This window comes from Heterocephalus glaber, unplaced genomic scaffold, assembly GCF_053883595.1.
Source record: "Heterocephalus glaber isolate CG9 unplaced genomic scaffold, H.glaber_assembly_v1.0 deba00001504, whole genome shotgun sequence".
Taxonomy (NCBI): Eukaryota; Metazoa; Chordata; class Mammalia; order Rodentia; family Bathyergidae; genus Heterocephalus; species Heterocephalus glaber.
Genome location: NW_028258324.1, coordinates 7,097,180 through 7,124,279, shown reverse-complemented (window position 1 = coordinate 7,124,279; position 27,100 = coordinate 7,097,180). Strand labels below are relative to the sequence as shown.

At 38.1% G+C, this 27,100-nt stretch overlaps 1 protein-coding gene and 2 pseudogenes across 22 annotated transcripts in view; all 3 read right to left on the bottom strand.

Moving 5' to 3' along the window:
• The window catches only part of Nek11 (NIMA related kinase 11), a 328,322-nt gene that overhangs the window by 146,707 nt on the left and 154,515 nt on the right, over window positions 1-27,100 (bottom strand). The gene's annotated exons all lie outside the window — the stretch shown is intronic.
• LOC147825231 (U2 spliceosomal RNA) lies at window positions 478-690 on the bottom strand (annotated as a pseudogene).
• LOC147825230 (U2 spliceosomal RNA) lies at window positions 15,836-15,993 on the bottom strand (annotated as a pseudogene).

Genomic DNA, 27,100 nt, shown 5'->3' with positions numbered 1-27,100 from the left:
GTTAAAAGCTCAAGACCTCACCCAGACTCAGCCCAATTCTCACTACTTTGTCAGATATGCTCAAATCTGAGTGTACATCAAAATCACATTGAGGACTTGTGAAAACAGATTCCTGGCCCCCACACCCAGCATGTTATTCAGCAGGAGAGGGACAGGGTATAGACTCTACATTTATAATAACACTGCTAGTCTGGCAACACACTTTGAGAACTACTGCTCAGTGTACTAGGACCTTCAAGGAGAAAATGACACCCAGGTGCAATTGTTGAATAAAAACCTTTGTTTTACTTCATCTATTATTGCATCAGGATTTTAAATTTCTAAAATGACCAGATGTACATTAAAGACTTTTCTTAAAGACCTAGGTTTTATATAACAAAAACTTTGCCTAAAGGCAAAACTGTTTTCTCTTTAAAAAACTGTTCAGAGGGAGGATCTCAGCCTGTGTACCTGTCACTATCCCAAATGATTCAAACCACTGGCACACCTTGAACAAATGTATGTGAAAGACTTGCCAGAATGGTTTTCAGAGAGGCCCCAGTACAGTAGCCACAGCATTACCTACAATCATCATAGAAACATAAACCTCAGCCCTTCCCCATCCCTGACCTAGTGAATCAGAAACTAGAGTGATGGGAATCCACAATGTGTATTTTACACATGATCTTAGCCAAAAGGCCGAGAAGTGATCACAATGTGTATTTTAACAAGCCCTTCAGGGAATCCTAATGCACACTTAAGTTTGAGAAATACCAATTCAGCACGACTGACATTTAATGTCAGTGCAAATAAAAAATATTTTCTACAACTATTCCAGATAGTTACTAAGCTCTAGGAGGGCATGAGCCAAACCTGTCCTGTTCACCATGGTATCTCCAGTGCATGGTTCAATGCAGACACCAGACACTAAAAACTTCTTGCTGAATAAATGAATGCATAAATCTGTAAGAAATAAGAACCTTTAAGCTGCCACAAGTATCACACACAAATAATTGCCTAATATTTTTTCCCTGGGGGGAATCAGAATAGGGGAGGATAAGGACAAGAAAGAAATAGAATTTTTTCCCCTAAGAATTCCAGCCCATCTTTCTCACATACTTTGAACTTATATCTCAAATGTAGTCATGCCTTAAAAAAAAATTCGTTATAGTTTGAATCTTGAAAGTTCTGCAAAAGCCCATGTGTTGGAGAATTGGTCCCAGTCCATGATACTATTGAGAGGTGCTGGAACATTTAAGAGGCAGACCCTGAGATGTCTCACATCACCAGGGGTGTGGCTTCAAATGGGACAGAAAAGCCCAGTCTCCTCTTTCCCTTCCTGCCCAAGGGGTGTCCAGCTCTTCGCCATCATGTGCTCCCAACCATGATGTGCTGCTCCCAACCATGATGTGCTACTCCCCACAGGAGCAAAGGCAATAGGGACAACTAACTATGGACTGAACCCTCCAAAACTATGAGCCTAAACAAAACTTTTCTCTTTATAGGTTGCTGGTCTCAGGTATTTGATACAGTAACTGAAAGCTGACCAGCACAGTTTTATACTAAACTTTCCAATCCACAAACTTAGCAAGTTTGAGGATTCCGTCAGTGTGAGATGGTCCAGGCTGTTAGGCTGTGGCTTTTTCCAGATGCCCCAGATTCCTCTCCTTGACTCTCTTTGCATATTTAATAATAGTGTTAGAATTAATGTTTGCTGGGCAGGGTGACCTAATGAGTTGTGATCTTGAGAACTCAACAGATTCACTTGTACCCTTCAACCAGGAAGTACTGCAAGTGTTTTTCACTATATCCGCCGTATGGAGGAAAGGATCTCTTTATAAAGAGAGGATGCTGCTTACTTTGGCTTTGGTGGGATAGACTGAGTGTGGGTGCAACTAACAGTAGCAGACAGTTGCCCAGAGATGTTCTTTATTTTTCCTTTCCTCATTTTCTGAAGGGGAGAATGGTAATATTACATTAAGCCAGGAAATACTGAACAAAAGCTATTAAAGGCTGTAATAAGAACAAGCTAGTTTATTATAATATGTCCACATGGCCTCTCTAAAGACCATTTTCTCTCATTACAAACTGGGAGCAAAGGTACTCAGAATGATAATAGTTTTTACTTACAAGTCAGGTTTCAAAGAATTTCTTGTTTTCCTAAAAATGACATTTATGGGTATGAATAAGATTCCTAAAATTCATTTTTAACAGAAATGTCTTAAACAAAAACATAATTTTTTCAGATATAGGGGAAAATCTATGATTAATATGCTACAACATTCTCAAAACAGTAAGGTAGGGCTGGGGATTTAGCTCAGTGGTTTCGCTGCCTGCTGCGCAAGCACAAGGACCTGAGTTCAATCCCTGGTACCAAAAAAAAGTATGCAACAATAAGGTAAAAGACAAAGCCTTGAGAAGGAACATAGACATAGGCATTATCTATGCACAGCTGCATCTATTTTCCCTGAGAGCTCCATCTTATTTAAGGTAAACATAAAGTAAAAAAAAAAAAAAGACTTTGAAGCCCATTTTAACTGATTCTATCAGTTGCTATGAGAAAGAATGCCTTCCATTAGCAGAGGTGACATGAAGTCATGACTAAGAGGACAAACTATGGGATCAGGCTGAGGTTCAAATCTTGCCTCTGATGCTTAGTAGCTGTGTGACTTTGGGCATACTACTTCACTTCTCTGGGCCATAGTTTCTCACTTGTAAGTGGATGTAATATAGACTATTAATGTTCCACCCAAATCTGCTTACCAGACATAGTCCAAATTATGACACATTCATCCTCCAGGTGCTGTGAGTGTTGGTTGCTATATTAACCAGATAGTTTCCATAACAAGATTCCACAGCCTGGGTACTTTCTTAAAAGTCTCAGATCACAGTGGTGGCAGGAGTGGAATCTTCTGAGACCCTTCTTCTTGGCCACTCTTTTGCAGCCTCTTCACAAGACTTCCTCTGTGCACACAAGCCCCTGTGGCTGTATTTCTTCCTAATCACTTCTAATAGGACAGCAGTGAGACAGGAATACAACAGCCTCATTTAACTTAATCACCTCTTCAAAGGATTTATCTCCAAAAATAGTCACATTCTGAAGGGCTGGGGATTATGACTTCAATATAATAGTTGCTAATAGCACACAGATGTCCCCAGTTCCACAGAAGCTCTCCAAAATCAAAGAAGTTGCATTATCAAAGGAAGGTGTCTCACCATTTTGCAAAGGCAGTCTTGGCTAATGACTGACTGGCCTGAGGTAGAACCCTCTCAGTATTGTTATTCTTGCCCCAGAGCCCTTGTGTGATTAGGCTGGGGTTGGTGTCCAGCTAAGACCTCATCTTTACTCAGCTCCTTCACCTGCCCCATCCAGATATAGCCTGCTACACCCACCTAACTGCCCCCCAACACTTAGATATCTCCCAAAACAATAAACATGCACCAGAATATCCATTTTGGGCACTACTTCTAAGAAGTTCAACCAAAGACTTGGAAATTGTATTACAATATTTTAATTTATAAGTGTAACATAAAATATTATAGAAAAATAAGTGATCCTATGTGGTAAGATACACAACCCTTATAGGAAAAATGTCAGATGCCAGCAAGGTCACATTCTTTTACACTATTACTTTAATCCTCAGACCTTCTAGAAAACAATTGAGCAATACCCATGGACACTGCTGAAGTGAGCCATTTGTTAGGGATCAGTTGTATCTCAGACAGCTAAGTTCTTTATCTCTGGAGATCTAGAATGCTACTCAAAATCTTCCTAAAATGCTCTTTTTAGGATAATGTCCAGAGCATGGTAGATGTTCAATGAATGTCAGTTATCATTACTTAGCAGGAAGCAAGTATCATTATTTCGCAGGTACCATTACTTAGTAGGTTTGTTTTATAAATAGTTAGAGAATGCTTAAAAATTGTATTTGGAAACATAGCTCACAAAAGTACAGGGCAAGAAAATAATATGATCCTTTCTATGACCATTAATAGTAATATGTCAACTTGGTTAGATGAAGAAATGCTTAGCAGATTAGAAAAGTGTACTTTCGGGTGTGTTTGGATGAGTTATCATTCCTGCCTCTATCCTCTCTGGCACTATTCTCCTGATCTGTGTCTCCGCTGCCATGAACTGAACATCTTTGCTCCACTACACCCTTCCATCATGATGTTTCTGCCTTGGAGCCAGATGACCATAGACCATATCTACTGAAAATGAGAGCCAAAGTAAACATCTCCTCTTTAGGTTGTAGGTATCATCTGGTACCCAGCAGCAGGAGAGCTGACTAATATACCTTCTGTTAGAGATAAGAGGATAGGATTGGTCCTACTACAGAAAGAGGAAGGTAAGGAGAGTGGGAGAGAACATGGTCAAGGAGATGGTAGAAAGCCATCTGGTTTGTGAGGTGCCAAGCTCAACAAACACTTGGTATAGGAGAAAAACTTGTTTGTAATGTCTAGATAGATGAGTGGAGTCTTCAGCCTGGAAACACCAGCAGAGGCTGAGGGAAGATTGCAGTGGCCAAAAAATTCTCTTTTTATGTAAACAGATATATTAGACGTTTAAGCCAAGCTTCCCCTCATCTCCAAGGGGTAGAGATGTCCAAGTGGACATGTAGGCTACATCATTATTGGTACATAAAGGAAGCATTTGCACATAAATGGTGAACAGCAGAGCTAAAATAAAATCCTTCCTCAGGCAGAAGTAACATGTTCTCCAGGAAGACAGGTGAATTCCCCCAATTAGACAAAAGCCAGTCCTAAAACTCCAGCTTTCCATTCTCCCTAGACCCCTCTGTAGGGCACTCATCCCCTGCATTCCAAGAGGAAAAGGATTGACTCTGAAATTTTACTGACTTGGAAAAGGTATTTTGTCAATTTCTGAAGTTTGATTCAAACATACATTAGATTTTATTTTTCCTTTTCAATTTTTAAACGTCATCTCTCCCCCACTGTGAACCATAAAATGGCTTATATCAAGGTTGTTCAGTGAATAGTTAGCTATGCCTAGGATTCCATTCTTATGGTGTCCTAGTTCCCAGTGGAAGGCACTAAGATTGCTCACTGGGCCTCAGGAGTCATAGAGAATGAAAGGCATACTCTGAGACCAGTGATCATTCCTTTCCATGATGAGTCATCCCCTTTTATGGCTACCATGGGCCCCTGCTGGAGTTCCTAGAGAGGCTATTACTCCACATTCCAAATGGCTACATCATCTCTGTTTCATTACAAAGGGCCGTGTTCTGGGCCCATGGGAAGCAACTGTAATTTTCAATCACCATAACATTTAGTGGGGCTGGAGGCTTACAGCAGCATATTTGCTAAGGAACATTTTGAACCAGTGTTCAGTCCAGGGAGAATATGGACAGCCCCCAGTGAAATGAACACACTCATTATGTGAGGGAGAAGTGAACACTCCAGATAAGTTTGTTTTTATTTATACATGTTTGCAGTACATGCAGCTTATAATCATCTTGGGGAGTGGGTACATGTATATAATACAGCTTGGTTCTTTCTTTTTTTAATCCCTTTCCCCTTCCCCCCAGCCTCTAATCATCTGTTGATGGGTATACAGGTTGCTTCCAAATAAGTTTTAACACCCAGCTCTGCAATCACCTCCATCACCCACCTCCATCATCTTACACGTTGCTGCCTATAAGCAGCAAATATTGCCTAAAGCACTATGTTACTCTCCCCCTTTAATGGCTCCCCAACTGCCAATACAATTCAGTAAAAAATTTTCATTTTGGTAAGAAAGGCCTTCTACTCATGTAGTTGCGACCCACTTTCCTAGACCTACCTTTTCCTACCAATGAATTTGGTAGCTCTTATTTAAAGGCCTAAACCAAAAGGGAGTTTGATTGGATGCCCTAGGCTGGGTCCTAACAACTTTAATTTTCTAATGCTTTCCAGAATAGCTCTCATATGTACCTTTGAGTCACAACTTTGGCTTTTGTAACCTGGACACTTTACATTTTTCTTTGAACTCAATCTTGCTTTCCAACTTCATTCCTTGAAAGTGCTGCTCCTTCCAGAATTTCCATCTCCAGAATGGTAGCTATTAGTCACATGTGGCTATTATCGAGATTACAGCGTATTTCTAAGATTGTGGGAAACTCTTTTGGACAGCATCGTCCCAGGGTGCCCTCTCTCTATACCTGCTAGTACACAGCCTTCAGTTCCAATTTGGTTAAGAACAGTGATGGCAAATCTAGAGAATAAGTGCCCAAACTACAACCCAAAACTCACTTATTGCAAAGTGCCAACACTGAAATTTAAACCTGAATATCTGATGCTTGGCTGCTGGGGCAATGCTGGGACAACTGGGCATGTGTGCTGACAGAAAGGGCTCTGCGTGCCCGCTGCGGCACATGTGGCATGGGTTCACCAGCACTGCGCTAGAATGTGGGTCTCTTCTCTCTGACCTTCAGTTCCCCTCCTGGCCAGCACACCACCCACCATAGACCATGCCCACCCTGGAAAGAGAAACGAACCTCAGACCATTGCAGGACTCCAGCTGTCTTAGTTCTGGACTTGGTGGAGTACAGGAAGTAACATCTCATACCCGCTGTGAGCCAGTGTCACACCAAAAAGAGTTCTCACACCAAGCCTTGTAATTGTGTGATTCCTTTCTTTACTTCCTTTTATACAATATCTACACATAGGGCTTCCACAAATGCCCAATCCCACCCCATGCCTCAGAGAAAGGATCCTCACAAACCTTCCAGATCTCACAGCACACCAGGTCTTTCATAGCATAGCAGGGATCAAATCTGCCTTGTCAATAATGTCACTGGCTGCAAATGAAACTGAATCTCAAATACAAACAAGACATTATGATCTTGAGGGGAGCTGCACAGCAGTTGCTTGGTTTTACATCTCCGCAATGTTTCTCTCACATAACAAGCTATAGGTTGGTACCTTGACCTTTTCTAAAATAAATCCTCAAAACTAGGGCTAAAATTAACTACCTTGATTAGCTTAGCCTACAGCATCACATGAGGCTGTGAAAAGAAATAATTTTCTCGCCAAAATGCATATTCATGACCCTTTCTGTACGAAGGGCTAAATTAAGTACCGTACAGTACCTTTTTATATATAGGACAGCAGGTCCTGCTGTTTTCCTCTGAGTGACATCTCTATATTTGATCAAGTGCACTAAGGGCTCTCCACTCCCCCTACACACACACACACACACACACACACACACACACACACACAGAACAGAAAATAATCCTTTTGGAAACAGGTCTCTCTGGAGCTCTAGAGTCTGTGATTTTATCCTATGTGTCAAGATGATTCTCCCTCAGGCAAAGCTATAATATTTCTCTGAATTTTTTTTCTTTTTTCTTTGAAGAGCAAAAGCCAAAATGACAGGGGAAAAATTTGTCTTTTCTCCACCTGATTCAGAGAAATGAATCCAGGTCAGGAAATTCAGTCTTTCAAAGGGAATAGAAGGAGACTGCACAGAGACTGAAGGAGTTTATCCAGTAGCTGGATGCTGTGTTGGCTGGTAGAAGACACCTACTTCTGTGACATTAGGCAACTGCTTTAAGTTTCTTGAGCTTTGGAATCTCATCTGTAAAAAGGAAAAAACAATAGCTCACCAGCTGAAAACAGAGTCTGACCTTAATGGTTTTGCATTACATTCTGCTCTAAGGCTTATACGTTATGGCCTGGAGTCATGGATTAGACCAGTGTTGTAGTCATTTTGGGCTGCTGTAACAATGCCATAGACTGAATGGCTTAAACAACAGAAACTAATTTCTCACAGTTCTAGAGCCTGGAAGGTTCACAATTAAAGTGTCTGGTGAGGGCACTCCCCTTAGTTTGCAGTTTTTCTCTTCCTTCATCCTCACTTGCCAGAGAACAGAGAGACAGCAAGCAATCCGGAGTCTCTACTTACAAGGGTACCAATCCCATCATTAGACTCCATTCTCATGGCCTAATAATATTTTAAAGATCCCATCTCCAAACACCTCCCCACTGTGAAGTCAAGGGAGGTCCGCAAACATGCAGTCCATCACAACCAGTGTGCACAGAAGTCACCTAGGGAACTTGATGAAATTTGTATTCCTGCATGTCTGACATGCTTAGGGATGAAAGAGAGGGTATTAGCCTTTGAATCAACCTCTGAGTAGCAAAAGAACAAACCACTGTTTTCAGCCTCTGACTTCCTGGTATCTGTCAAGAAGTGAGATGATAACTAAGACTTACAAAGCAGAACCATTTAAATTGCGACCAAAACAAAGCTCTGCTTCCTCTTTCTTACTCTATTTTGGCTGTGTTTCCTCATTAGCAGTTTCCTTCATGTAGATAGGAGTGCATTTGGCAACTTGTTTATTGGCAGAGAGAACATCTTGCAAGCCAAATAGGACTTCCTGTTTGGTGAAATCCTGGAGCCATGATTTCTCTTTTCCACCTCCAGCCTCCTGAAAAACATTTGTCTCCCAGTGGCAGCCCTCTCTCTGTTAACTAGCCAGCTGGAGGCAATCAGCAAACTGCCAGAAGATCCTTGTTGACATAAGACTGTCTTAGCTCACTGATATGAAGAGTTTCCTCTTAATACAACAAGATGGTCCAAGAACCACAAAGGAAAACACAAGGGTTACTTGCTGCACAGATACTGTGGGCATGGTGCTCATTTAATATTTTTGTTAAAGGAAGTATGTATCATTTATATTAGGTAAGGCAAATTTCTCTGATCATACTTGAAAAAGTTTCTACTGCAAGGTTGGTATTTTCCTGGGTAACGTGTTCATTCTTGAACTCCACAGTGCCTGCTGAAATATAGTTATTGTCAGAGAGATCAAAATAAATTCAAGTTTAAAAGGAAGACTTTCATTGCTGTAAAATCTGGAAAAGCTTCCATTTCTATGTTCCCAGGATAGAAATACAAAATATATAAATATAATATATATATATACACACACACGTATACACACACACACACACACACACACACACACACACACACACATATATATATAAGGGAGGGGAGAGAGAGAGATATTGTTTTTTAAAAGAACTGGCTCACATTTGTACAATTATGGCAGCTGGCAATTCCAAATCTGCAGTGTAGGCTGTCAGGGCATGACAGCAGGCTAGAGATTCAGGAAAGAGTTAATATTCCAATCTTAAGTCTAAAGGATGTCTGGAACAGAATTCCTTCTTCTCTGTAGAACGTCAGTTCTTTTTGTCTTTGGGCTTTCAGTTGATTGAATGAGTTATGGAGGATAATCTGCTTTATTCAATAGCTACTGATTTAAATGTTAGTTACATCTTAAAAACTCCTTCACAGCAGGAGCTGGATTGGTGTTTGATAAAACAACTCAGTCCCCCACAGCCTAGTCATACTAACACATAAAATGAACAATCCCAGGTTCTAACAGGAGTATTCTTCTGCAAACTTGTTTTTGGACAATTTTTTGATGAAGTTGTCAGGGAACTCAGATTTTCCACTCAAGATTACAAAAGTCTCAAGCATAGAATCTCAGGTTATTTCCAAAGCTCAAGAACATCTTGACATTTAAATGTTGGCTTTTAGGCAAGGGAGATCACAAATTTGTTAATGAATAGAAACCCCAAACTATAATCATAATGTGTACCCTATCTCACTAAGCTCTTTGTTGGGAACCACAGGAAACAATCCTAACAGAGTTCTCCTGAGCATCCTTCTCAAAATATTCTTGTCTTCTTTTCTTTGGCGCTTTCAAATCTCTCTAGCAAGCCTGGAGGTTTGGGTCAAGATGCTGATGCCCATTGTGGACAGAACCAGGTAAGCGCGTCACCTTATGGAGTGGTGCCTGAACAAGCAGGTGTGCTCTAGCATGATGGTAGGAAAAGTTCCAGCACTCAGGGCTCAGACATTCATGAGAATAATTTTCCTTATGGATTACTAATGCAGTGATTCAAATGGTTATTCTGCGACATAGATGGTATGCCAATAAAACAAAAAAAAATTAAATTGAAAGCCTAATTCAGAGAAAACTAATGAGGAAATAAAAGAACTCCATTGTCCTCTTATAATAGCCAGAAATCACTTCCAACTTTTTAAAAAGGTAGGTGTTTTAGATTAGGTTCCCTAGAATAAGGCTCTAGATGAAGAATTCTGTGGAAGGTATTTATTGGCAAGGCAGTACCCAAGTAGACTTCCACAAGACATGACTTGGGCACAATCTTGTGGAGCTCTAGGGACAATTCACAGGGAGACACTGGGAAGAGGGCTGCCTCTAGGGGCTGGCAGTGTGGGAGTCAGGTGTGTATTCCCAGGCACTCCTGGCTCTCCTTGAGTTTAGACAAAGCAGGCTCTGGCAGCCTAAGAGAAATCTTTCCAAAAGAGGCAAAAGGGGAAGACTGAGCACAAGAAAATGGTAAAGTATCTAGCAGGGTATGGACAGAATATTGATAACAGCTGCTATACTGGGGGAGAACTTTTTTTCTTGACACTAGATTCCTATTCAGTTTTCTCCAGGGCTTCCTATTTTTGGCTCCCCTACTAAGAAACCCCCTTGCCATACACCTGCACCAAAAATAAGAAACAGAAGCCCAGATGCACACTCTTCTCCATTCATAAGTACCTAGAGTGCTTAACCTGACCCACATTTCTTACCACTTCTCAGGTCTTGACCCTTGGACCAACTGTTTCACTTATTCATCATTCATATTTTAATTTGTCTAGCTCCATCAAATGGTGACTTTGCCTTTACTCAACCAGAATTTCAAACCCAAATGAGTCTTCACTTCACACCAAGCACAGCCAACCCCAGCATTTTGGTTAGTTCCTCAAGTACAGTTAACTTTCCCCTCCCTTCCCTTCAATTCCCTTGGCCTCCAGATCTGGCCCTGGCCCTTTATGTACTGTCCTGACTTGCTTAACCATGGTGTTTAAGTTCATGTTTAGCTGATAACTTTCTTAAGAAATCAGCATCTTCATGGAGAAAATCTTGAAGTCACAAGGTTCACTTTCCTCTCTGTTAGTATTCCACTCATCATTCCTTCAGAACATATGTTTGTGCACGGCCCCTGACCTCCTGCTGCAAACAATGAGAAAGCACAAGGCATGCTTATTGATTTGCATCAAGTTCCTGTCATAAACAGCAATGCTAAGTCATCCTCTTAGAAAATTAATTTGACTCTATTTAATAACTAGTGAGAAACAGATACATTGTATATTTGCAAGGTAATAGTATTAAAAGTCTTTGTTCCAGTGAAGCCTAAGTCAAGTTTCAATAGAGGAAAGGAGAACACCTAGCAAGAATATTTCTCTTCAAATTTACATTTTCCAATGCTTTTGCTGTATCTACCAGTATGTCTAAAACTCAGAGGAAAACGGCAGAAAAATGACTTAAACTAAGGATCAGCAAACCAGAGACTGCAAGCTGAGTCTGGGCTGCCTGTTTTTTGTTTGTTTGTTTGTTTTTTTGGTACTGGGCATTGAACTTGGGTCCTTGCACTTGCGCAGCAGGCAGCAAAACCACTGAGCTAAATCCTTGGCCCTGGGCTGCCTGTTTTTGCAAATAGGGTTTTGATGAAACACAGTCATAGTCTGTATTGTCTATAGCTGTTTTCACTCTTCAGTGCCAAAGTTCAACATCAGAAATGTATAGCTGTGACAGAGGTGGTATGTCACAAAGCCTAAAATACTTATTACTGAAAGTTTAACAACCCATTATTTTGACAACAAATAGCCATTCCTGACTCTAAATAAATATTGTACACAAATCATGGCTCTAGCAGCAGCCTTTTCTTCAAATCCCTGGTTGCTTCCAAAGCATCCATCCATAGTAAACATGGAAATTCTGTAACAGTTCACGGTCGGTGCAGCCTAGAATCTCCACTGTGGACCATAGGACTTGTCACCTGAGAAAACTCTTGCTGAGCTTGTTCTGGATGTTAAAAGCCAATTTAACAACTGAGAAAACCATTTTTAGTATCTGATTTCAGTGTGCCAAGTTTTATTCAAACACTAACCCTGTGGACAAGCCTTTGCCTGAAAACCATGCAGCTACAAGGGACAAAGTTGCGTGTGAGGCTATATCCTTCTAAAGGCTGTGCCCCCTATGATCAAATGACTAAACAATCTCTACCCTTGACTCAGGGAGAGATGCAAGAAAGCCTTGTTTTCACTCAGGACTTTGAATTAAAAAAAAAAGACAATGAGAAATTAGAACCCCAAATGTGAACTGTTTAAAATCTGAATTTATGATCCTCATGTGTTAAAGGATCTCATGAGAAATTAACGTTAAACTAGTCTAAAGCAGTTATACAGGACATCTGGTAGAAAAAAATTACATTTCTATTACCTGCCATATAGCATTTTCTCAGAGAAAAAATCTCTACTAACGATAAACTCTCCATAGAAAATTGTTCCAAAGAGTACTGCAATGAGCATCTGACTTTGCATACTTTGTGGAGTAACAGTCATGTGGGCCTTAGTGACAGGGATACATTCTTAGTGTCACTGGGCAATTTTACTATGCACATAAATGAGTGTACCTAAACTAAGATGAACATAACATAACTAGGCAGCATCATATATGGGGCCACCATTATACAGCTGGCTCATAGTTGACAGAAATGTTGTTATGTGGCACATGACTGTATTTCTGGAGAATGCACTACTAGAAGTGGAATACTGGGTCAAAGGGTGTGAGCACTTCAATTGGAGAAACTCTTCTCCTGAGTAAGTATATACTTTGGTCTCTCTCTACAAAAGTGCTATGTCCTAAGTAAAACCACATATGTACAATATAATGAATAAATATAGAGCAAATACTTATAAAAGTACCATGTAGGTCAAGAAATTCAGAATTAATCACATCCCAAATCCCATATATCTTCTTGGCTATAATCCTGCTTTCACCATTGTATTTTATAAGATACTATATTTTATTTCTATTTGTGGTTTTCATTTGCTAACTTCTCCAGAATGTTACATTTCATGATATTAGAAACTTTTTGATCTCTATATCCTCAACAACCAGAACAGCACTTTACACATTCTCTAAAAAATACTGAATAAAAATATTAATTATCTTCAAATATTATAAAATATTTATTCAAAACTATGTTATTTTACCAATAATGCATAAACAATCATTTTCCCCATACTTGTTAACATTGTAGATTCTCATTTATGTCAATCTTTGCCTACTGGTTTTAAAAAATTGAAACATATCACAATTTTAAATTTTTACTTTCTGAATATGTAATAAGGTTGATCACTTATTGTTTATGATGTTTATGGTAGTTATTTATGAAATTGGTAATTTTGTTTGCTCCTTTTCTGTTGGGTTGTTTTCTTTATTGATTTAAGAGAACTGGTAGGTAATCACACATATTTTAAATATAACAATGTATACATTTTAAGAATGATATTTTCTTAACTTATTTCTCATTTTTTAACTTTAGCATGCATTTTGCTATACAGAAGTTTTCTATTTTATATAGGAACTACTGTATTTTTATGCTTTCTGGGTTTATTTTACAATTATAAAGAAATTTACTATTCTAAGATTATGAAATTACTCTCCAATATTTTATTTTATTGTTTGTTTAATGTTTTACACACTTAAAATTTTAACTCACTGGAATTTTGTGTGTAATACACAGTAGGACTCTATTTTTTTAAATAGGAATTTTTCTAAGACCATTTATTAAAATATACTTTCTTTTGTCATTAAATAAAATAGTACCTTTTCATATTTCAAATTCACATAAATTCAAAAGCAAATTTCTGGGTTCTTTATTTTGCTCTACTGATCTGTTTATCATTGAATTTCTCCAGAAAGTTTTGAAGACTACTGATGGGGTATCTGAGAAAACATTTAGGAGTTTTGTGTCAGAGTAGATGCTAGACATTTGCTAATCATCACTTTTCATATTCTATCATTTATCATAATGAAATAATTGTTACATTTCAACTTGCAAAGGCCTTTCAGTAAATTGACTACATAGAATTACCACCAAATCAATTGTAAATATCCATTTCCAGTCATTGAGTATTTATTAGGCACATTGCACAAATCAGTATAAAAATGTCCAGATGAAGTTTACAGACCACTGGAGTGAGACAGATAGATAGATATAGATATTCTTATATATTATATACATATCTATATATATTTTTAGATGTGTATGTTCTGTATATATTTTAAAATTATATATCTATAGATTAGCTCTCAACAAATTAGACAAGTTATCATTCCACCTGGTCCCAACTTTCAAACATAATCTTGCTATGTATCCTTCTTTCCTGATTTCTTCCTCTTTTCTTCATCTCCAACTGCTCTCCCCAGCTTCGGATCCTACACTGTGTGGGTCAAATCCTCTGGCATCCAACGTGGCCTGTACAAGAGACTTCAGAACACACAAGCCTGACTACCAAGTGACGACAGTAGAACAACATGGTGCTGTGGTGATGTAAAGAAAAGCATGTCTCTGTGAGACTGGATGTGAACATCTTGGCTGGAGATTGACTCCTTTCTGCTGTGACATCTTAACTAAGTCACTTCACTCCCTGGATTTCAGGCTGTCATGAACTGAGCAACTTTGCTCCATCATACACTTCCACAATGATGTTTCTGCCTTTAATCCAGATGAATATGGACTGAATCCCTTTAAAATTTACTGTTGGTCTCTAAAATGACTTAGAGAAGTGGAGCTGTCTCCAGTGCCAAGGAGGTGAGGAGCAGGGTCGCCAACAGCACCCATTGAAATGAGAAGACACATAAACAAATCTCAAAACCAGACTTCTAGATCACATAAAGCAACCTCAAAGGGAAACGAGATGGGACACTCTGATACTCAACCACCTGGACTCCCTGAACTGGCAACAAAAGAGGGTCTAGAAAAAAGGAAATCAGAAATAATTACTCAGATAACAGCAGAGATTGTACTGATAGTGAAAGACATGATTAATAAATCTAGAGAGGACACAGATAAAAAAATAAAGGATCTGAGGAACATGATGGAATCCCAACATAGGAAACAAATGGAATCCATAAAACAGATGCAAACAGATTGCCAGGAGATTAAAAACTCCATTGAAAGTTTGCACAGCAGAATGAGCCAATATGAGGACAGAATTCCAGATATAAAAGATAAGATAGCAATTAGTAACTAGGAAAAGAAAAATTTCTTTAAAATTGTAAGGGACCACGAGAAAGCAATCCAGCAGCTGCTAGACAATGCAAAGAAGAGTAACATAAGACTGATCGGAGTCAATGAAGAAACAGAAGAGAGTGCAAACAACATAAAAAAAGTGATCACAGAAGTAATGGCAAAAAACTTCCCAAGCAGGAGAAAAGAACCTGACATACAGATAAGTGAAGCATATAGGACTCCAACTAGCCTTGATCAAAAAAAAGTCACATAGTTATATAATGGTTAAGATTCCAGAAACCCAACAGAAGAACAAAATTCTGCAACCAGTTAGAGAAAAGAAACAAATCACAGACGAAGGAAAGCCTAACATAATCACACCAGACTTCTCAATGCAAACCCTCAAGGCAAGAAGAACTTGGGAGTAATGTATTTCAAGGCCTAAAGGAAAACAGCCTCCAACCCAGATTGATGTACCCTGCAAAACTATCTTTCAAAATTGATGGAGAAATAGGACACTTTCATGACAAAGAGCACCTGACAAACTTTATGAATACCAAACCAGTACTCCAAAAACTTTTAGACAATATCCTAGGAAAAGACAACGAGGATCCCAAGCCCAGGAAGCCCAGAAGGATGACTACACTAGGCATGACAAGAAATTAAACACAAAGGTGGAGACTCCAACAAAAAGGAAAAGTCATGACAAGGATAAGTCAATATGTATCAGCTATAATCATTAATATGAATGGTCTCAATTCACCAATCAAAAGAAATAGACCAGAAGAATGGGTCAATAAGCAAGATCCAAAAATATGCTGCATATAAGAAATTCAAAATTAACTCAAAAAGAAATTCAGAGACTGAAATTTACACTTGATCTTAGCCAAAAGGCCGAGAAGTGATAGAGACTGAAATTTAAAGGGTGGAAAACAATACTCCATGTGACAGGAACCCCCAAAAAAGCAGGAGTAGGTATCCTCTTTGCAGATCAAGTGGATTTCAAACCAACACCAATTAAGAGAGACAAAGAAGGACACTACATCCTTGGAAAGGGAACAGTCCAAGAGGAAAAGATGAAGAGATGACAATCATAAATATATATGCACCAAACACTAGTGTGCCCAACTATATAAAACAAATACTAAAGGACAGGCAACGTCAAATAAGCACTAATACAATAGTAGTGGGGGACCTTAATATCCCACTGTCACAAATAGAGAGATCAACTAGACAAAAAATAAGCAACGACACACTAGAACTCAATCTCTTGAATAAATGAACTTAACAGATGTTTACAGAGTCTTCCACCCCACAAAATCAGAATACACATTCTTCTCAGCTGCACAAGGATCATTCTCCAAAATAGACCACATACTCGCATATAGAACATGTTTAAGTAAGTGCAAAGGAACTGAAGTTATTCCCTGTATATTATCAGACCATAGTGTGATGAAATTGGAGATCCATAGCAAAAGAAACTCAAAAAATTTCATAAACACGTGGAAATTGAACACCACACTTCTGAATAAACAATGGGTCACAGAGGAAATTAAAGAAGAAATCAGACAGTTCCTTCAATTAAATGACAACAACAAAAAAAATATCAGAATATATGGGACACAATGAAAGCAGTCTTACAAGGGAAGTTGATAGCACTGAATACTCATATTAGGAAAACAGACTGAACCCAATTAAACAACCTGATGCTGAACCTCAAGCTTCTAGAAAAAGAAGAGCAGGACAAACCCCAAGCTCATACCAGGGAGGAAATTATAAAGATCAGAGAAGAAATCAATGCAAAGGAGACTAAGAGAACAATACAAAAAAATCAATGAAGCCAAGAGTTGGTTCTTCGAAAGAAAAAACAAAATTGACAAACCCTGAGCCAACCTTATCAGAAAAAGGAAAGAAAAGGCCCAAATCCACGCAATTAAGAATGAAAAGTATGAAATTGCAAAGGGCCCAGCAGAAATCCAGAGGATCATCAATACCTACTTTGGGAACCTATATTCAAATAAGATGGAAAACACAGAAGAAATGGACAGATTCCTAGATACATATGAATTACCAAAGTTGAATGAAAAAGACCTAAAAATTCTAAACAACCCAATATCAATCAATGAAATTGAAAATGTAATTAAAAACTTCCCAACTAAGACAACCTTGGGTCCTGATGGCTTCACTGCTGAATTCTACAAGACATTTAGAGAGGAACTACTGCTGTTACTCTTTAAACTCTTTAATGAAATTGAAAGGGAAGCAATACTCCCAAATTCATTCCTGGAAGCAAGCATCACCTTGATCCCCAAAGCAGAGAAAGACCCAACTGAAAAAGAGAACTATAGGCCAATCTCACTAATGAATACAGATGCAAAAATCCTTAATAAGATACTGGCAAATAGAATGCAGAAGATCATACACGCTGATCAAGTGGGATTCATCCCAGGCATGCAGGGATGGTTCAACATATGCAAATCAATCAATGTAATACTGTGTATCAGTAGAGCCAAGGACAAAAACCATATGATCATCTCAATAGATGCAGAAAAAGCATTTGACAAAATCGAACACAAATTTATGATAAAAACCCTACAAAAATTGGAATAGACAGTCTCTACCTCAATCTGATAAAAGCTATCTATGAAAAACCAACAGCCAATATACTAAAGAGTCAAAAACTGAAATCCTTCACACTAAAATCAGGAGCAAGACAAGGATGTCCACTGTCACCACTCCTGTTCAATATAGTTTTGGAAACATTAGCCATAGCAATTAGACAAGAGAACAAAATAAAAGGAATAAAGATAGGTAATGAAGAACTCAAATTGTCATTATTTGCAGATGACATGATACTCTATATAGAAGATCCCAAGAACTCCACCAAAAGTCTTCTACACTTAATAAACAAATTCAGTCAAGTATCTGAATACAAGGTCAACACACAAAAATCAATATCTTTCCTCTACATGAACAACAGACTCACTGAGACAGAAATAGGGCAAACAATTCCTTTCACAAGAGCATCTAAAAAACTAAAATACCTAGGAATCAACCTAACAAATCAAAGACCCCTTCTCTGAAAACTATAGCACACTCAAAAGAGAGATTGAAGATGATATCAGAAAATGGAAAGACATCCCTTGCTCCTGGGTAGGAAGGATCAACATAGTGAAAACGCCCATACTTCCAAAACTGCTATATAGATTCAGTGCAATCCCATTGAAATCCCAGCAGCATACGTCCCAGACCCTGAGAAAACAAACCAAAAATGCATTTGTAACAAGAAGAGACCTAGAATAACAATAGCAATTCTAGGTAACAGAGACATGGCAGGGGGTATCACAACCCCCAACTTGAAGCTATACTACAAAGCTACGGTGATAAAAACAGCATGGAACTGGCAAAGAAACAGACATGAGGACCAGTGGAACAGATTAGAAGATGCAGAAACAACTCTAGACACACTCAGCCTCCTCATCTTTGACAAAGGAGCCAAACACCCTCGCTGGAGGAAAGATAACCTCTTTAATAAATGGTGCTGGAAAAATTGGGTTTCAACTTGTCAAAGATTCAAGCTAGACCTATATCTCTCACCATGCATTATACTAAAATAGAAATGAATTAAAGATCTAAATACTAAAACAGAAATGCTGAACCATCTGGAAGAGAGATTAGGTAGAACTCTTGAAGACATTGGCATAGGAAAAGATTTTATGCAGAAAACCTCAGTTGCCCGTGAACTAGCACAAACAATCAACAAGTGGGATATCTTCTTTCTAAAAAGCTTCTGCAGAGCAAGAGAAACCACCAACAGTGTGAACTGACAACCCACAATGTGGGAAAATATTTTCACCAGCTGTTCCTCAGACAAAGGTCTACTATCTCGAATCTATAAAGAACTTAAAAACATCAGACCTCCCAAATTTAAAGACCCAATCCGAAAATGGGCATCTGAAATGAACAGACGTTTCTTAGACAAAGAAGTAGAAATAGCAAATAAACATATGAAAAAATGTTCAATATCACTGGTCATTCAAGAGATGCAAATGAAAATAATGCTGAGATTCCACCTCACCACAGAAAGAATGGCTGCTAACACGAAATCAACCAGTAAGAAAAGCTGGTGGGGCTGTGGGGAAAGAGGAACACTGCTCCACTGCTGGTGGGAGTGTAGACTGGTTCAACCACTGTGGAAATCAGTATGGAGATACCTCAAAGAACTAGGACTGGAAGTCCTATTTGACCCAGTTATTCCCCTGCTGGGTATCTTCCCCAAAGAATTAAAAGAATCATACCACAGTGATATATGTGCACCCATGTTCATAGCAGGACAGCTTGTAATAGCTAAAACTTGGAAGCAGCCCAAGTGCCCATCAACTGGAGACTAGATAAAGAAAATGTGGTTTTTTAAATAAAATAGCCGGGGATTTAGCTCAGTGGTTTCACCACCTGCTGCCCAAGTGCAAGGACCCAAGTTCGATCCCCAGTACCAAAAACAAAAACAAACAAAAAAAACCACCAATAAATAAAATGGAATAGTACTCAGCTATAAAAAATGAGAAATTTGAGACATTTATAGCTAAATGGATGCACACTGAGGCTATACTACTAAGTGAAATAAACAGGATACACATGTAAATACCAAATAGTTTCTCTACTGTGAGAAACTGGAAGTGTAAATAAGGAGTAAAAGGTATAATAGATAATGTGAAATAGGAAGAAAGGGGCAAAGGGGAAGGGGAAGTGGGAGGGGTAGGGGAAAGGAAAGAAGGGAATGGAATTAATATGAGAAAATGAAAAAATGGAAACAAAGTCTTTGTAAATAGGAACGGATGGAGGGATTCATGGGAGGGCAGGGGAATGGGGAAAAAATAAGAACAAAGAGATTATGTAAAGGTACAGATTTCCAAAGATGAATGTCATTATATCGTATACCTAAAATGTACAAATAAAATTCATCCAAAAATATATATCTGTAGACATTATCTGTGTACATGCAACTGTTAAAGGTGAAAGGAAAAAAATGGCTCCAGCTTCAATGACCTGCACAACTCCAAGGAGTGCCATTTCTATCTAGGTGCACAGCAGGTGTGACTATATGCAGTGGCTCTGGGGTGTTAATACAAGTCAGAGTAATACCTGGGATCTAACTTGTATATTTAGCTGAGAGAAGCGCCTACTGACATTTAAACTGAGGCTTGAAGGATGAATAGGCATGAGCTGCATACATGGTCTAGTATAATATGGCTTCCAGGAGAAAAAGTCTTTTCAGTGGTGGGAAAGTTATGGCCTATCCAAGGAAGAGCAAGCAAGCCAATGTGGCTGGACCATAAGGAACTGGGAGACAAACAATTCCAGTATTCAATGCTAAAATCTAGAAAGTCTCAGGCAAACTGGGATGACTGGTTACCCTCACAAGAATAAGGAGTGTAGCATGGGGTGAGGTGATAGGTCTGGGGGAGAAGCAAGTCAGTGATGCCCTTGTAAGTTTTGTGAAAGTTTTCCCTTATACACAACAGAAAGCCACTGAAGGCTTTGAGAAAGCAGTGGCAAACTTTGTTGTTGTTGTTTTTTTTCTGGTACCAGGGATTGAACTCAGGACCTTGGACTTGCCAGGCAGGCGCAGCATCACTGAGAAAAAATTATCAAGATGTGGTATATACCAATTACTCAGCACTAATGTATTTATTATGCATCAAGACATACTAATGAAATATTTTTCAAAGCAAGACTATTTTGGCAGTGACAAAGAAGAGGAGGGCAGGAGACTAAGGCAAATGCAAAAGCTCAGGTGAGATGATAATAGTTGCTTAGACTTGGGCAACTGAAGGGTTCCATGAGCAGCCTGGGAAGGGGACCTCAGAATCCATTATATAGCTGAGTGCTGAAACTGGAGTTAGGGAACTTGTCTGAAGCCACAGAGAAAATGTGGGACGTCTGGATCCATCCTCTGATCTTTTCACTCTACAGTTTTTGATTTCTCATTGTATTATACAGTCCTCTTGATTTATATTCATCATACTTTAAAATATGCAAAATTCACAGTTTAAAATGGTGTGATAATTACTATTAAAATATACATCAAGAAAACATAAATTTATGAAAACAACAATGTAAATGGTATAAGCATTGTGTTGGTTCAATCAAAAAATGAAAATTACTATATTGAATAATGGGAAAGAGAAAAAATATCAGTGCTAAAGTAAGAAAAGGTGAAGCATTCCTGACTCTAAGATCTGAATTAACAGGCTCCTATTTAAGAAGCCCTAGAAAATGCTATAGAATCTACTGTAATAAATCTAGACAATGGAAGATATGTATATAAAAAATATAAATTTTAGCTCATTGGTGCTTTTGGTGTGCACTCAACTAGAATTGTGTTTATGCCACCAGTACCACAAGTGTCTTTGTCAAATGCACCTAATATTTTATAAGCTATTCAACTAAAAATAATTTTATATTTTCCCAAAGGAACGTTAAACAAACAGCAATACATTCATTTAAGACTATAGCTGCACATAAAGATATATAACATACATATAGAGATAGCTATATGTATAATTTATTGACAGTGACATAGAAGAATCCATTAGAAATATTCTCTGAAATCCAGGCTACCAGGGACAGAACATATTTCACTATCACCATACCTTCCAGTGCCTGAAGGTTTCATTTCCATGATGATAAAAGCTGAAAATAAATGTGCTATAAGGTGTTGATTGAATTTGCTGATGGTACATCTCTCTGAGGACTATTTTTATTAGAATTTGAAGAGTAACAAAATAACTTATCAGATAACTTGTAACATGTTTGAACTTCTGCAATGATGCAAAACTTCTATGCTCCACAAATGCTGGAGCCAGGCATTTGTGTGATTTACAAACTACCAAATCTTTGGGAGAAATATATAAGTAAATGAATATATTTCACTACAAAATTATCCCCATAGGAGGCCCCACAAACAATTTCAAGATCTTGCAACTACCTATTTAGCACTTAAAATGATGCCTATTAAAGAATAAAAGTGCATGATCTCAGAAAGACTGCAGATTTTTATGACCATTACAGTAACACCAGGCAACATTAATTCTGCTTATTAATGATTTCACACCCATAAAATTTAAATAGCATAGAACTCTTTCCTTAGAGCACCCTATTTATGAAATTGGCTCCTACTGCTTCATTATCCTTTTTCCAGTTTATAAAAATTGTTTAACAGTGCAGTACAAATGGAGAAATTATTCATGATACCCTGGAATATTTAATGCTTACTCTTTTAGTGTTTCACTTCATGCTTTTAGAACTCCAGTTCTCAAAGAATGGCCCAGGGACCCCCAGGAGGTCTTGAAGTGCTTTCAAGGAGTCCAAACTCTAAGCTATTTTATAACAATCCTAAAATGTTACTTGCCTTTTTCATCCTTGCTCTCTCATTAGTACAGTGAAGTTTTCCAAACACTACATGGCATGTAATATTATAATAGTCTAAAGGCAAAGTAGCTGCAATTCTATTGAGCCAGTCATTTTTTTTTTCAGAAATCATAAATATATTAGCTGGACATGGTGGCAAACACCTGTAATTCCAGCATTCTTGGAAGCTGAGGTAAGTTCAACCCTAGCCTGGGCAACTTAATGACTTAGCAAGACTCTGTCTCAGAATAAAAAGGGGCTAGGATGTAGTTCAGTGTAAAGGTTCCAGGTTCCATCATGAGTACTGTAAAATAAATAAATAAATAGTAAAATAATTTCATTCTTCTCAATATATTTTTATATTTTGGAAAATATATTTAATTTTTCTAATAAATATGCTATTTCTGTTCACATGTAAGATGTATTACTGCTTCTTTAACATGGCTTTTATAAATTCTTAGTGTTGGTGCCTAATACATCATATGGTTATAGAGATAATCATATAAACAAAAGTGCTATAACAAAAGTTTTAATCATATAAACAAAACTGCTGAACAGTTTTTAAAAATGTAAAAGTGTCCTGGGACTGAGAAGTTTGAAAACTGCTAACCCTCACCAGAGATACCACCATGCGCAGCCATTCCAAACCTTCCACCACCATGAGAAGACAATTGGCATCACAGGTATAACCCACCCTACAGGCAGGCCCAAGGTAGAAGAAAAACCATATTTCTATCCATAACTCCTCTTTTCTCCCTCCCTTCAGTAAAGGAGTGAGAATTACACCATCAGGATAATCTAGAGCAGTGGTGGCAAACCTGTGGCCAACCTATAGCACACGTGCCAAAGCGGGCCATTTGGAATTTGGAGTCTCCATCTTAAGAAAACCTCTTACAAACCAGAAAAATTCTGAAGATATTTAACAACTGTTCTCAACATACAATAGTTAAAAAATGTACTGTTTCAAACATGCAACAAATATCACTTATAGGACACATCCTTCTTTAATATAAATCTGATCTACCTATCTCAATTTTTGATGAAAACCAAATGATAAAACTATGCACATTAAATCACATTTATATTATTTCAATGCCACCTGCAGCCTTAGGGGAGATAAAAACATATACTCATTTGAGCTTTGCCCTATCTTAGAAATCTATGCTAGAGAAAATCTGCCCACTTCTGTAATTTTTTTTCTAACTAAAGGAGAAAATAATAGAAATAATTCAGAGCAACTTGTCTAAAACCAGTAGGTGATTTACACATACAGCCTCTGACGCAGAGTAGAAAAAAATACCTATATATCAGACAAATCACCTGATATCATTATAAACCCCAAACTGAGTTCCATTAAAATAATTGCATCCATTACCAACATATTTTCATTGCAAAAGTCCTAGTTTATGCTTACCAAACTGTATTTTAATCTACTGCATCTGGCCTAAATACCTAATGAGACTATAGTGAAAAGACTAACATATATTCTTGTTCTTACTCTGCTCCTTAGCACAAAATATATTAACATTTATAATGTATTTAGAGAAAATAGCTGGAAATTTTAGCTGCCAGTTTATAGATCCTGGACAGCTGGCAAACGAGTCTCTTTTAAAGAAAAAACTTTGCCCTAGGTTCCACTTCTGGTGTAACAGTGGCATCTCTGACCCAGTAACAAGAGGATAATGCTTTCTTCAGCATGGATAGCTGTCCTCACCCAACTCTCTCTCTGTACACATAGGAACTTGGCATTAATTCTTGGAGCTGTCCACAATTCTGACAAAGAAGAAAATTTTTCTTGGTGCTAAACTAATTAGCCCAGATGGACATCATTAAGATCATGATTTGGCAAATAGAACCAAATAGAGCTTGAATGATTTTATATTTTCCATAAATGCAAAAATGATAGCAAATTTAAAAACTGCATCCAAGATACACTTGACTGATAGAATGAAGATGCTCATAATCTAATTAATCAGTAGATTTCTGGGTGGTTAAAAAGTGAAATATTATTCATCACTGTTTCAAAGGTTTTATGTGGAGCTTGAGAAAATAATCCAACTTGCTTTGACATTGGTTGTACCTTTTGGTAAAAGGTTATTGTGTACTTTGTATGTCTCATTTACTCTGTGCTAAGCTATTTGTGTACCATTTATTTTATTCCTCACAAACCACTACAAATTGGGCATTATTATTCCCACTATAGAGGTGAAAACTTAGGCTTGAAAATATTATTTTTTTCCCTAGTCCATATAGCAAAAATGAGAAAAGGGTAATTCTGTGTCCAAACCTCTTTAAAATGTACCCATAGCTTTCAGGCTATTGTATTTTTGTGAAATCTCTGGATACTCTAGAAATTTCAGTCATTCTCATTTTGAACATACTGGAGCTAAGGTTATTTTAATTTAGAAAAAAGTACTGAATTCTAGACTTTATTCTAATACCATCTTATTCATCTTAAGCCTCTGCAATGATTTAAATGGACTACTGTAGCATCCATGGGTGTCCTCTCAGATTTTCTTTAGAGAGTTTGTTCATTCACTGCAAGACTTACAGTGAGCCAAGAGCTTCCACCTGCAGCACATTAGGGATCAGCTGAGCATTTGAGCATGTAGGAGAGTGCAGGTTACAGCATTTCTACCCAAAGCAGCATTCCCTTATGGAAAACCTTTGAATCAGTGGTGCTCATTGTGCTGCCTGAGGCATAATCAGAATTCCCATGCAGTCCAACTGTCTTCCTACTCTCATCTTCTTCCTTTCCATTCATCTTTCACAAGTGTCAGACTTCATCATGGTCTGAAGGCTCTCTGCCTACTTTTGATCCTGTGCCATTTTTCTTTCAATCGACACTACTCTTAGTACATCTCTTGTGCTTCTAACTCTATCTTGGTATCTTCTAATACACCTACTAAAGCTAGTCACTGCATAAGTGGGTGAGGGTACAATGGTGATCAAGACAGGGATGGTCCACACTACTATTGGGCTCAGAATTTAAGTAAGTCCTTTTCAAATTCACTGTGTTTGCAAACCACTGCAAGTAGGTTAAAAAGTACATCCCCTTATCCATAAGTCTAGAATGAGATCTGAAATTCTATTTTTCTAACAAGTTTTTAAGATGCTAGTGATGCTGGTCCATGGACCACACTTTGAGTAACAAAAGACTAGCTTACTGACTCAGCTGCTATGCTACAACCCACTCCCATGCTGTGAACACTTCTCAGGAGCACCACCCCTGAAAATTTGAGTCAATGAACAGCACCAACACAATGGAAAATATGAGATTTTACTATGATGCTTCCTGCATGGAATCTTGAACTGAGAAGGTGACCTTAGGAATATGATGTTCTGAGAGTAAAAAGTAAGAGACAGGGCATGGATTGCATCATGAAGGCTCTAAAGAATACTGAAAATTGGGCATGGTGGTGCACATCTGTAATCCCAGTAGTCTGAGACCCTGAACCAGAGGAACTGGAAGTTTGAGCCCAATATTAGCTAAATAGCAAAAAGGAAGATTAGGTCTCATAGACAGACAGACAAACGGACAGACAGGCAGACAGCTGGGAATATAGATCAGTGTGAAGGCCCCAGGTTCAATCCCCAGCACTGCCAAAAACAAACAAAACCAACAAACAAAAAACATGATGAGTTCCTTGGGAAGGGGTAAGATCATAGCTGGTGAACATGCTAGAGGATCAGGGCACAGGTCCACTCTTCTCGTCAATGACAGACCTAACAGGGCAAAGGGAAATATTTTTTTAAATGTCTCAAAATGTGCTTTTTCTTAATCAGCAGTCAACAGCCCTCTCAAGCATACTACTAAAACTTCTCTTTCAGGGTGCTATGAACACACAGAGGTTGGTCTTATAAGGACTAAAAGGTATAATAGATAATGTGAAATAGGAAGAAAAGGTGCAAAGGGAAAGGGGAAGTGGGAGGGGTAGAGATAAAGAAAGAAGGGAATGTAATTAATGTGAGAAAAAGAAAAAATGGAAACAAAGTCTTTGTAGATAGGAAGGGGTGGAGGGGTTGAAGGGAGGGCAGGGGAACGGGAAGAAATAAGAACCAAGAGAGATTATGCAAAGGTGTAACTTTCCAATGATGAATGTCATTATATTGTATACCTTAAATGTACCAATAAAATTATTTTAAAAAATGTAATCTCACAAATAAAGGAAGCTAAATATATGGTTTGACACCACATGTTTTTAAGCAACTGCTTATGCAAACTGTCAAATTATTTTATCTGAAAATGGAGCTGTGGGGAGTTGGAGGGTAGAGGGAAGGAATGGGGTTAGTTTTATAAAATTCAAAGCGAGGGAAAAAAGATCACATAGGAGTAAGATTGGAGTGGGGGTTAATTTTATTCATTTTTCCTAGACTCATAAGAGAAAATCAATTTGAGATATAAAAAGGACAAGTTACTTTGATCTCTACAACCCCAAACACCCAAGTGCAAAGTGCAATGAAAAACACAAGCATCTTAAACTCATCTACAGATACTTTGCCAGCTAATCTTTAATAGTAAAATCTCCCATTAATAAATTAGGGCCACAAAAAGCAATCTGGATGAGTGAAGGGGTTAACAGGAATGATGATGAGGCTTCGC